This window comes from Zootoca vivipara, chromosome Z2 (genome assembly GCF_965207765.1).
Source record: "Zootoca vivipara chromosome Z2, rZooViv2.hap1.1, whole genome shotgun sequence".
NCBI classification, from domain to species: domain Eukaryota; kingdom Metazoa; phylum Chordata; class Lepidosauria; order Squamata; family Lacertidae; genus Zootoca; species Zootoca vivipara.
Window position 1 is genome coordinate 49,785,193 of NC_142585.1, and position 9,771 is coordinate 49,794,963.

At 55.4% G+C, this 9,771-nt stretch overlaps 1 protein-coding gene across 1 annotated transcript in view; it reads left to right on the forward strand.

The window, feature by feature from the left end:
• The window catches only part of NPDC1 (neural proliferation, differentiation and control 1), a 43,329-nt gene that overhangs the window by 19,424 nt on the left and 14,134 nt on the right, over positions 1-9,771 (forward strand). The gene's annotated exons all lie outside the window — the stretch shown is intronic.

A 9,771-nucleotide genomic window follows, 5' to 3' on the forward strand; every position in this document is an offset into this window, starting at 1 on the left:
TTTTGGACTACGATTCCCATCTTCCCCAACCACTGGTCCTCTTAGCTAGGGATCATGGGAGTTGTAGGCCAGGCGTCCCCAAACTTCGGCCCTCCAGATGTTTTGGACTACGATTCCCATCTTCCCCAACCACTGGTCCTCTTAGCTAGGGATCATGGGAGTTGTAGGCCAGGCGTCCCCAAACTTCGGCCCTCCAGATGTTTTGGACTACGATTCCCATCTTCCCCAACCACTGGTCCTCTTAGCTAGGGATCATGGGAGTTGTAGGCCCGGCGTCCCCAAACTTCGGCCCTCCAGATGTTTTGGACTACGATTCCCATCTTCCCCAACCACTGGTCCTCTTAGCTAGGGATCATGGGAGTTGTAGGCCAGGCGTCCCCAAACTTCGGCCCTCCGGATGTTTTGGACTACGATTCCCATCTTCCCCAACCACTGGTCCTGTTAGCTAGGGATCATGGGAGTTGTAGGCCAGGCGTCCCCAAACTTCGGCCCTCCGGATGTTTTGGACTACGATTCCCATCTTCCCCAACCACTGGTCCTGTTAGCTAGGGATCATGGGAGTTGTAGGCCAGGCATCCCCAAACTTTGGCCCTCCGGATGTTTTGGACTACGATTCCCATCTTCCCCAACCACTGGTCCTGTTAGCTAGGGATCATGGGAGTTGTAGGCCAGGCATCCCCAAACTTCGGCCCTCCGGATGTTTTGGACTACGATTCCCATCTTCCCCAACCACTGGTCCTGTTAGCTAGGGATCATGGGAGTTGTAGGCCAGGCACCCCCAAACTTGGGCCCTCCGGATGTTTTGGACTACGATTCCCATCTTCCCCAACCACTGGTCCTGTTAGCTAGGGATCATGGGAGTTGTAGGCCAGGCACCCCCAAACTTGGGCCCTCCGGATGTTTTGGACTACGATTCCCATCTTCCCCAACCACTGGTCCTGTTAGCTAGGGATCATGGGAGTTGTAGGCCAGGCACCCCCAAACTTCGGCCCTCCAGATGTTTTGGACTACGATTCCCATCTTCCCCAACCACTGGTCCTCTTAGCTAGGGATCATGGGAGTTGTAGGCCAGGCGTCCCCAAACTTCGGCCCTCCGGATGTTTTGGACTACGATTCCCATCTTCCCCAACCACTGGTCCTGTTAGCTAGGGATCATGGGAGTTGTAGGCCAGGCACCCCCAAACTTGGGCCCTCCGGATGTTTTGGACTACGATTCCCATCTTCCCCAACCACTGGTCCTGTTAGCTAGGGATCATGGGAGTTGTAGGCCAGGCGTCCCCAAACTTCGGCCCTCCAGATGTTTTGGACTACGATTCCCATCTTCCCCAACCACTGGTCCTCTTAGCTAGGGATCATGGGAGTTGTAGGCCAGGCGTCCCCAAACTTCGGCCCTCCGGATGTTTTGGACTACGATTCCCATCTTCCCCAACCACTGGTCCTCTTAGCTAGGGATCATGGGAGTTGTAGGCCAGGCGTCCCCAAACTTCGGCCCTCCGGATGTTTTGGACTACGATTCCCATCTTCCCCAACCACTGGTCCTCTTAGCTAGGGATCATGGGAGTTGTAGGCCAGGCGTCCCCAAACTTCGGCCCTCCGGATGTTTTGGACTACGATTCCCATCTTCCCCAACCACTGGTCCTGTTAGCTAGGGATCATGGGAGTTGTAGGCCAGGCATCCCCAAACTTCGGCCCTCCGGATGTTTTGGACTACGATTCCCATCTTCCCCAACCACTGGTCCTGTTAGCTAGGGATCATGGGAGTTGTAGGCCAGGCACCCCCAAACTTCGGCCCTCCGGATGTTTTGGACTACGATTCCCATCTTCCCCAACCACTGGTCCTGTTAGCTAGGGATCATGGGAGTTGTAGGCCAGGCACCCCCAAACTTCGGCCCTCCGGATGTTTTGGACTACGATTCCCATCTTCCCCAACCACTGGTCCTGTTAGCTAGGGATCATGGGAGTTGTAGGCCAGGCATCCCCAAACTTCGGCCCTCCGGATGTTTTGGACTACGATTCCCATCTTCCCCAACCACTGGTCCTGTTAGCTAGGGATCATGGGAGTTGTAGGCCAGGCACCCCCAAACTTCGGCCCTCCAGATGTTTTGGACTACGATTCCCATCTTCCCCAACCACTGGTCCTGTTAGCTAGGGATCATGGGAGTTGTAGGCCAGGCATCCCCAAACTTCGGCCCTCCGGATGTTTTGGACTACGATTCCCATCTTCCCCAACCACTGGTCCTGTTAGCTAGGGATCATGGGAGTTGTAGGCCAGGCATCCCCAAACTTCGGCCCTCCGGATGTTTTGGACTACGATTCCCATCTTCCCCAACCACTGGTCCTGTTACCTAGGGATCATGGGAGTTGTAGGCCAGGCATCCCCAAACTTCGGCCCTCCGGATGTTTTGGACTACGATTCCCATCTTCCCCAACCACTGGTCCTGTTACCTAGGGATCATGGGAGTTGTAGGCCAGGCACCCCCAAACTTCGGCCCTCCGGATGTTTTGGACTACGATTCCCATCTTCCCCAACCACTGGTCCTGTTAGCTAGGGATCATGGGAGTTGTAGGCCAGGCACCCCCAAACTTCGGCCCTCCGGATGTTTTGGACTACGATTCCCATCTTCCCCAACCACTGGTCCTGTTAGCTAGGGATCATGGGAGTTGTAGGCCAGGCACCCCCAAACTTCGGCCCTCCGGATGTTTTGGACTACGATTCCCATCTTCCCCAACCACTGGTCCTCTTAGCTAGGGATCATGGGAGTTGTAGGCCAGGCATCCCCAAACTTCGGCCCTCCAGATGTTTTGGACTACGATTCCCATCTTCCCCAACCACTGGTCCTCTTAGCTAGGGATCATGGGAGTTGTAGGCCAGGCATCCCCAAACTTCGGCCCTCCAGATGTTTTGGACTACGATTCCCATCTTCCCCAACCACTGGTCCTGTTAGCTAGGGATCATGGGAGTTGTAGGCCAGGCACCCCCAAACTTCGGCCCTCCAGATGTTTTGGACTACGATTCCCATCTTCCCCAACCACTGGTCCTGTTAGCTAGGGATCATGGGAGTTGTAGGCCAGGCACCCCCAAACTTCGGCCCTCCAGATGTTTTGGACTACGATTCCCATCTTCCCCAACCACTGGTCCTGTTAGCTAGGGATCATGGGAGTTGTAGGCCAGGCACCCCCAAACTTCGGCCCTCCAGATGTTTTGGACTACGATTCCCATCTTCCCCAACCACTGGTCCTGTTAGCTAGGGATCATGGGAGTTGTAGGCCAGGCATCCCCAAACTTCGGCCCTCCAGATGTTTTGGACTACGATTCCCATCTTCCCCAACCACTGGTCCTGTTAGCTAGGGATCATGGGAGTTGTAGGCCAGGCATCCCCAAACTTCGGCCCTCCAGATGTTTTGGACTACGATTCCCATCTTCCCCAACCACTGGTCCTGTTAGCTAGGGATCATGGGAGTTGTAGGCCAGGCATCCCCAAACTTCGGCCCTCCAGATGTTTTGGACTACGATTCCCATCTTCCCCAACCACTGGTCCTGTTAGCTAGGGATCATGGGAGTTGTAGGCCAGGCATCCCCAAACTTCGGCCCTCCAGATGTTTTGGACTACGATTCCCATCTTCCCCAACCACTGGTCCTGTTAGCTAGGGATCATGGGAGTTGTAGGCCAGGCGTCCCCAAACTTCGGCCCTCCAGATGTTTTGGACTACGATTCCCATCTTCCCCAACCACTGGTCCTCTTAGCTAGGGATCATGGGAGTTGTAGGCCCGGCGTCCCCAAACTTCGGCCCTCCAGATGTTTTGGACTACGATTCCCATCTTCCCCAACCACTGGTCCTCTTAGCTAGGGATCATGGGAGTTGTAGGCCCGGCGTCCCCAAACTTCGGCCCTCCAGATGTTTTGGACTACGATTCCCATCTTCCCCAACCACTGGTCCTGTTAGCTAGGGATCATGGGAGTTGTAGGCCAGGCGTCCCCAAACTTCGGCCCTCCAGATGTTTTGGACTACGATTCCCATCTTCCCCAACCACTGGTCCTGTTAGCTAGGGATCATGGGAGTTGTAGGCCAGGCGTCCCCAAACTTCGGCCCTCCAGATGTTTTGGACTACGATTCCCATCTTCCCCAACCACTGGTCCTGTTAGCTAGGGATCATGGGAGTTGTAGGCCAGGCATCCCCAAACTTTGGCCCTCCGGATGTTTTGGACTACGATTCCCATCTTCCCCAACCACTGGTCCTGTTAGCTAGGGATCATGGGAGTTGTAGGCCAGGCATCCCCAAACTTCGGCCCTCCGGATGTTTTGGACTACGATTCCCATCTTCCCCAACCACTGGTCCTGTTAGCTAGGGATCATGGGAGTTGTAGGCCAGGCACCCCCAAACTTGGGCCCTCCGGATGTTTTGGACTACGATTCCCATCTTCCCCAACCACTGGTCCTGTTAGCTAGGGATCATGGGAGTTGTAGGCCAGGCACCCCCAAACTTGGGCCCTCCGGATGTTTTGGACTACGATTCCCATCTTCCCCAACCACTGGTCCTGTTAGCTAGGGATCATGGGAGTTGTAGGCCAGGCACCCCCAAACTTCGGCCCTCCGGATGTTTTGGACTACGATTCCCATCTTCCCCAACCACTGGTCCTGTTAGCTAGGGATCATGGGAGTTGTAGGCCAGGCACCCCCAAACTTCGGCCCTCCGGATGTTTTGGACTACGATTCCCATCTTCCCCAACCACTGGTCCTGTTAGCTAGGGATCATGGGAGTTGTAGGCCAGGCACCCCCAAACTTCGGCCCTCCGGATGTTTTGGACTACGATTCCCATCTTCCCCAACCACTGGTCCTGTTAGCTAGGGATCATGGGAGTTGTAGGCCAGGCACCCCCAAACTTCGGCCCTCCGGATGTTTTGGACTACGATTCCCATCTTCCCCAACCACTGGTCCTGTTAGCTAGGGATCATGGGAGTTGTAGGCCAGGCACCCCCAAACTTCGGCCCTCCGGATGTTTTGGACTACGATTCCCATCTTCCCCAACCACTGGTCCTCTTAGCTAGGGATCATGGGAGTTGTAGGCCAGGCACCCCCAAACTTCGGCCCTCCAGATGTTTTGGACTACGATTCCCATCTTCCCCAACCACTGGTCCTCTTAGCTAGGGATCATGGGAGTTGTAGGCCAGGCGTCCCCAAACTTCGGCCCTCCAGATGTTTTGGACTACGATTCCCATCTTCCCCAACCACTGGTCCTCTTAGCTAGGGATCATGGGAGTTGTAGGCCAGGCGTCCCCAAACTTCGGCCCTCCAGATGTTTTGGACTACGATTCCCATCTTCCCCAACCACTGGTCCTCTTAGCTAGGGATCATGGGAGTTGTAGGCCAGGCGTCCCCAAACTTCGGCCCTCCGGATGTTTTGGACTACGATTCCCATCTTCCCCAACCACTGGTCCTCTTAGCTAGGGATCATGGGAGTTGTAGGCCAGGCGTCCCCAAACTTCGGCCCTCCGGATGTTTTGGACTACGATTCCCATCTTCCCCAACCACTGGTCCTCTTAGCTAGGGATCATGGGAGTTGTAGGCCAGGCGTCCCCAAACTTCGGCCCTCCGGATGTTTTGGACTACGATTCCCATCTTCCCCAACCACTGGTCCTGTTAGCTAGGGATCATGGGAGTTGTAGGCCAGGCGTCCCCAAACTTCGGCCCTCCGGATGTTTTGGACTACGATTCCCATCTTCCCCAACCACTGGTCCTGTTAGCTAGGGATCATGGGAGTTGTAGGCCAGGCGTCCCCAAACTTCGGCCCTCCGGATGTTTTGGACTACGATTCCCATCTTCCCCAACCACTGGTCCTGTTAGCTAGGGATCATGGGAGTTGTAGGCCAGGCACCCCCAAACTTCGGCCCTCCGGATGTTTTGGACTACGATTCCCATCTTCCCCAACCACTGGTCCTGTTAGCTAGGGATCATGGGAGTTGTAGGCCAGGCACCCCCAAACTTCGGCCCTCCGGATGTTTTGGACTACGATTCCCATCTTCCCCAACCACTGGTCCTGTTAGCTAGGGATCATGGGAGTTGTAGGCCAGGCACCCCCAAACTTCGGCCCTCCGGATGTTTTGGACTACGATTCCCATCTTCCCCAACCACTGGTCCTGTTAGCTAGGGATCATGGGAGTTGTAGGCCAGGCATCCCCAAACGTCGGCCCTCCGGATGTTTTGGACTACGATTCCCATCTTCCCCAACCACTGGTCCTGTTAGCTAGGGATCATGGGAGTTGTAGGCCAGGCATCCCCAAACTTCGGCCCTCCGGATGTTTTGGACTACGATTCCCATCTTCCCCAACCACTGGTCCTGTTAGCTAGGGATCATGGGAGTTGTAGGCCAGGCATCCCCAAACTTCGGCCCTCCGGATGTTTTGGACTACGATTCCCATCTTCCCCAACCACTGGTCCTGTTACCTAGGGATCATGGGAGTTGTAGGCCAGGCATCCCCAAACTTCGGCCCTCCGGATGTTTTGGACTACGATTCCCATCTTCCCCAACCACTGGTCCTGTTACCTAGGGATCATGGGAGTTGTAGGCCAGGCATCCCCAAACTTCGGCCCTCCGGATGTTTTGGACTACGATTCCCATCTTCCCCAACCACTGGTCCTGTTAGCTAGGGATCATGGGAGTTGTAGGCCAGGCACCCCCAAACTTCGGCCCTCCGGATGTTTTGGACCACGATTCCCATCTTCCCCAACCACTGGTCCTGTTAGCTAGGGATCATGGGAGTTGTAGGCCAGGCACCCCCAAACTTCGGCCCTCCGGATGTTTTGGACTACGATTCCCATCTTCCCCAACCACTGGTCCTGTTAGCTAGGGATCATGGGAGTTGTAGGCCAGGCATCCCCAAACTTCGGCCCTCCGGATGTTTTGGACTACGATTCCCATCTTCCCCAACCACTGGTCCTCTTAGCTAGGGATCATGGGAGTTGTAGGCCAGGCATCCCCAAACTTCGGCCCTCCAGATGTTTTGGACTACGATTCCCATCTTCCCCAACCACTGGTCCTCTTAGCTAGGGATCATGGGAGTTGTAGGCCAGGCATCCCCAAACTTCGGCCCTCCGGATGTTTTGGACTACGATTCCCATCTTCCCCAACCACTGGTCCTGTTAGCTAGGGATCATGGGAGTTGTAGGCCAGGCACCCCCAAACTTCGGCCCTCCGGATGTTTTGGACCACGATTCCCATCTTCCCCAACCACTGGTCCTGTTAGCTAGGGATCATGGGAGTTGTAGGCCAGGCACCCCCAAACTTCGGCCCTCCGGATGTTTTGGACTACGATTCCCATCTTCCCCAACCACTGGTCCTGTTAGCTAGGGATCATGGGAGTTGTAGGCCAGGCACCCCCAAACTTCGGCCCTCCGGATGTTTTGGACTACGATTCCCATCTTCCCCAACCACTGGTCCTGTTAGCTAGGGATCATGGGAGTTGTAGGCCAGGCATCCCCAAACTTCGGCCCTCCGGATGTTTTGGACTACGATTCCCATCTTCCCCAACCACTGGTCCTCTTAGCTAGGGATCATGGGAGTTGTAGGCCAGGCATCCCCAAACTTCGGCCCTCCGGATGTTTTGGACTACGATTCCCATCTTCCCCAACCACTGGTCCTCTTAGCTAGGGATCATGGGAGTTGTAGGCCAGGCATCCCCAAACTTCGGCCCTCCAGATGTTTTGGACTACGATTCCCATCTTCCCCAACCACTGGTCCTGTTAGCTAGGGATCATGGGAGTTGTAGGCCAGGCACCCCCAAACTTCGGCCCTCCAGATGTTTTGGACTACGATTCCCATCTTCCCCAACCACTGGTCCTGTTAGCTAGGGATCATGGGAGTTGTAGGCCAGGCACCCCCAAACTTCGGCCCTCCAGATGTTTTGGACTACGATTCCCATCTTCCCCAACCACTGGTCCTGTTAGCTAGGGATCATGGGAGTTGTAGGCCAGGCGTCCCCAAACTTCGGCCCTCCAGATGTTTTGGACTACGATTCCCATCTTCCCCAACCACTGGTCCTGTTAGCTAGGGATCATGGGAGTTGTAGGCCAGGCGTCCCCAAACTTCGGCCCTCCAGATGTTTTGGACTACGCTTCCCATCTTCCCCAACCCCTGGTCCTGTTAGCTAGGGATCATGGGAGTTGTAGGCCAGGCACCCCCAAACTTCGGCCCTCCAGATGTTTTGGACTACGCTTCCCATCTTCCCCAACCCCTGGTCCTGTTAGCTAGGGATCATGGGAGTTGTAGGCCAGGCACCCCCAAACTTCGGCCCTCCAGATGTTTTGGACTACGATTCCCATCTTCCCCAACCCCTGGTCCTGTTAGCTAGGGATCATGGGAGTTGTAGGCCAGGCACCCCCAAACTTCGGCCCTCCAGATGTTTTGGACTACGATTCCCATCTTCCCCAACCCCTGGTCCTGTTAGCTAGGGATCATGGGAGTTGTAGGCCAGGCACCCCCAAACTTCGGCCCTCCAGATGTTTTGGACTACGATTCCCATCTTCCCCAACCACTGGTCCTGTTAGCTAGGGATCATGGGAGTTGTAGGCCAGGCACCCCCAAACTTCGGCCCTCCAGATGTTTTGGACTACGATTCCCATCTTCCCCAACCACTGGTCCTGTTAGCTAGGGATCATGGGAGTTGTAGGCCAGGCGCCCCCAAACTTCGGCCCTCCAGATGTTTTGGACTACGATTCCCATCTTCCCCAACCACTGGTCCTGTTAGCTAGGGATCATGGGAGTTGTAGGCCAGGCGTCCCAAACTTCGGCCCTCCAGATGTTTTGGACTACGATTCCCATCTTCCCCAACCACTGGTCCTGTTAGCTAGGGATCATGGGAGTTGTAGGCCAGGCGTCCCCAAACTTCGGCCCTCCAGATGTTTTGGACTACGATTCCCATCTTCCCCAACCACTGGTCCTGTTAGCTAGGGATCATGGGAGTTGTAGGCCAGGCACCCCCAAACTTCGGCCCTCCAGATGTTTAGGACTACGCTTCCCATCTTCCCCAACCCCTGGTCCTGTTAGCTAGGGATCATGGGAGTTGTAGGCCAGGCACCCCCAAACTTCGGCCCTCCAGATGTTTTGGACTACGATTCCCATCTTCCCCAACCCCTGGTCCTGTTAGCTAGGGATCATGGGAGTTGTAGGCCAGGCACCCCAAACTTCGGCCCTCCAGATGTTTTGGACTACGATTCCCATCTTCCCCAACCACTGGTCCTGTTAGCTGGGGATCATGGGAGTTGTAGGCCAGGCATCCCCAAACTTCGGCCCTCCAGATGTTTTGGACTACGATTCCCATCTTCCCCAACCACTGGTCCTGTTAGCTGGGGATCATGGGAGTTGTAGGCCAGGCACCCCCAAACTTCGGCCCTCCAGATGTTTTGGACTACGATTCCCATCTTCCCCAACCACTGGTCCTGTTAGCTAGGGATCATGGGAGTTGTAGGCCAGGCACCCCAAACTTCGGCCCTCCAGATGTTTTGGACTACGATTCCCATCTTCCCCAACCACTGGTCCTGTTAGCTAGGGATCATGGGAGTTGTAGGCCAGGCGTCCCCAAACTTCGGCCCTCCAGATGTTTTGGACTACGATTCCCATCTTCCCCAACCACTGGTCCTGTTAGCTAGGGATCATGGGAGTTGTAGGCCAGGCGTCCCAAACTTCGGCCCTCCAGATGTTTTGGACTACGATTCCCATCTTCCCCAACCACTGGTCCTGTTAGCTAGGGATCATGGGAGTTGTAGGCCAGGCA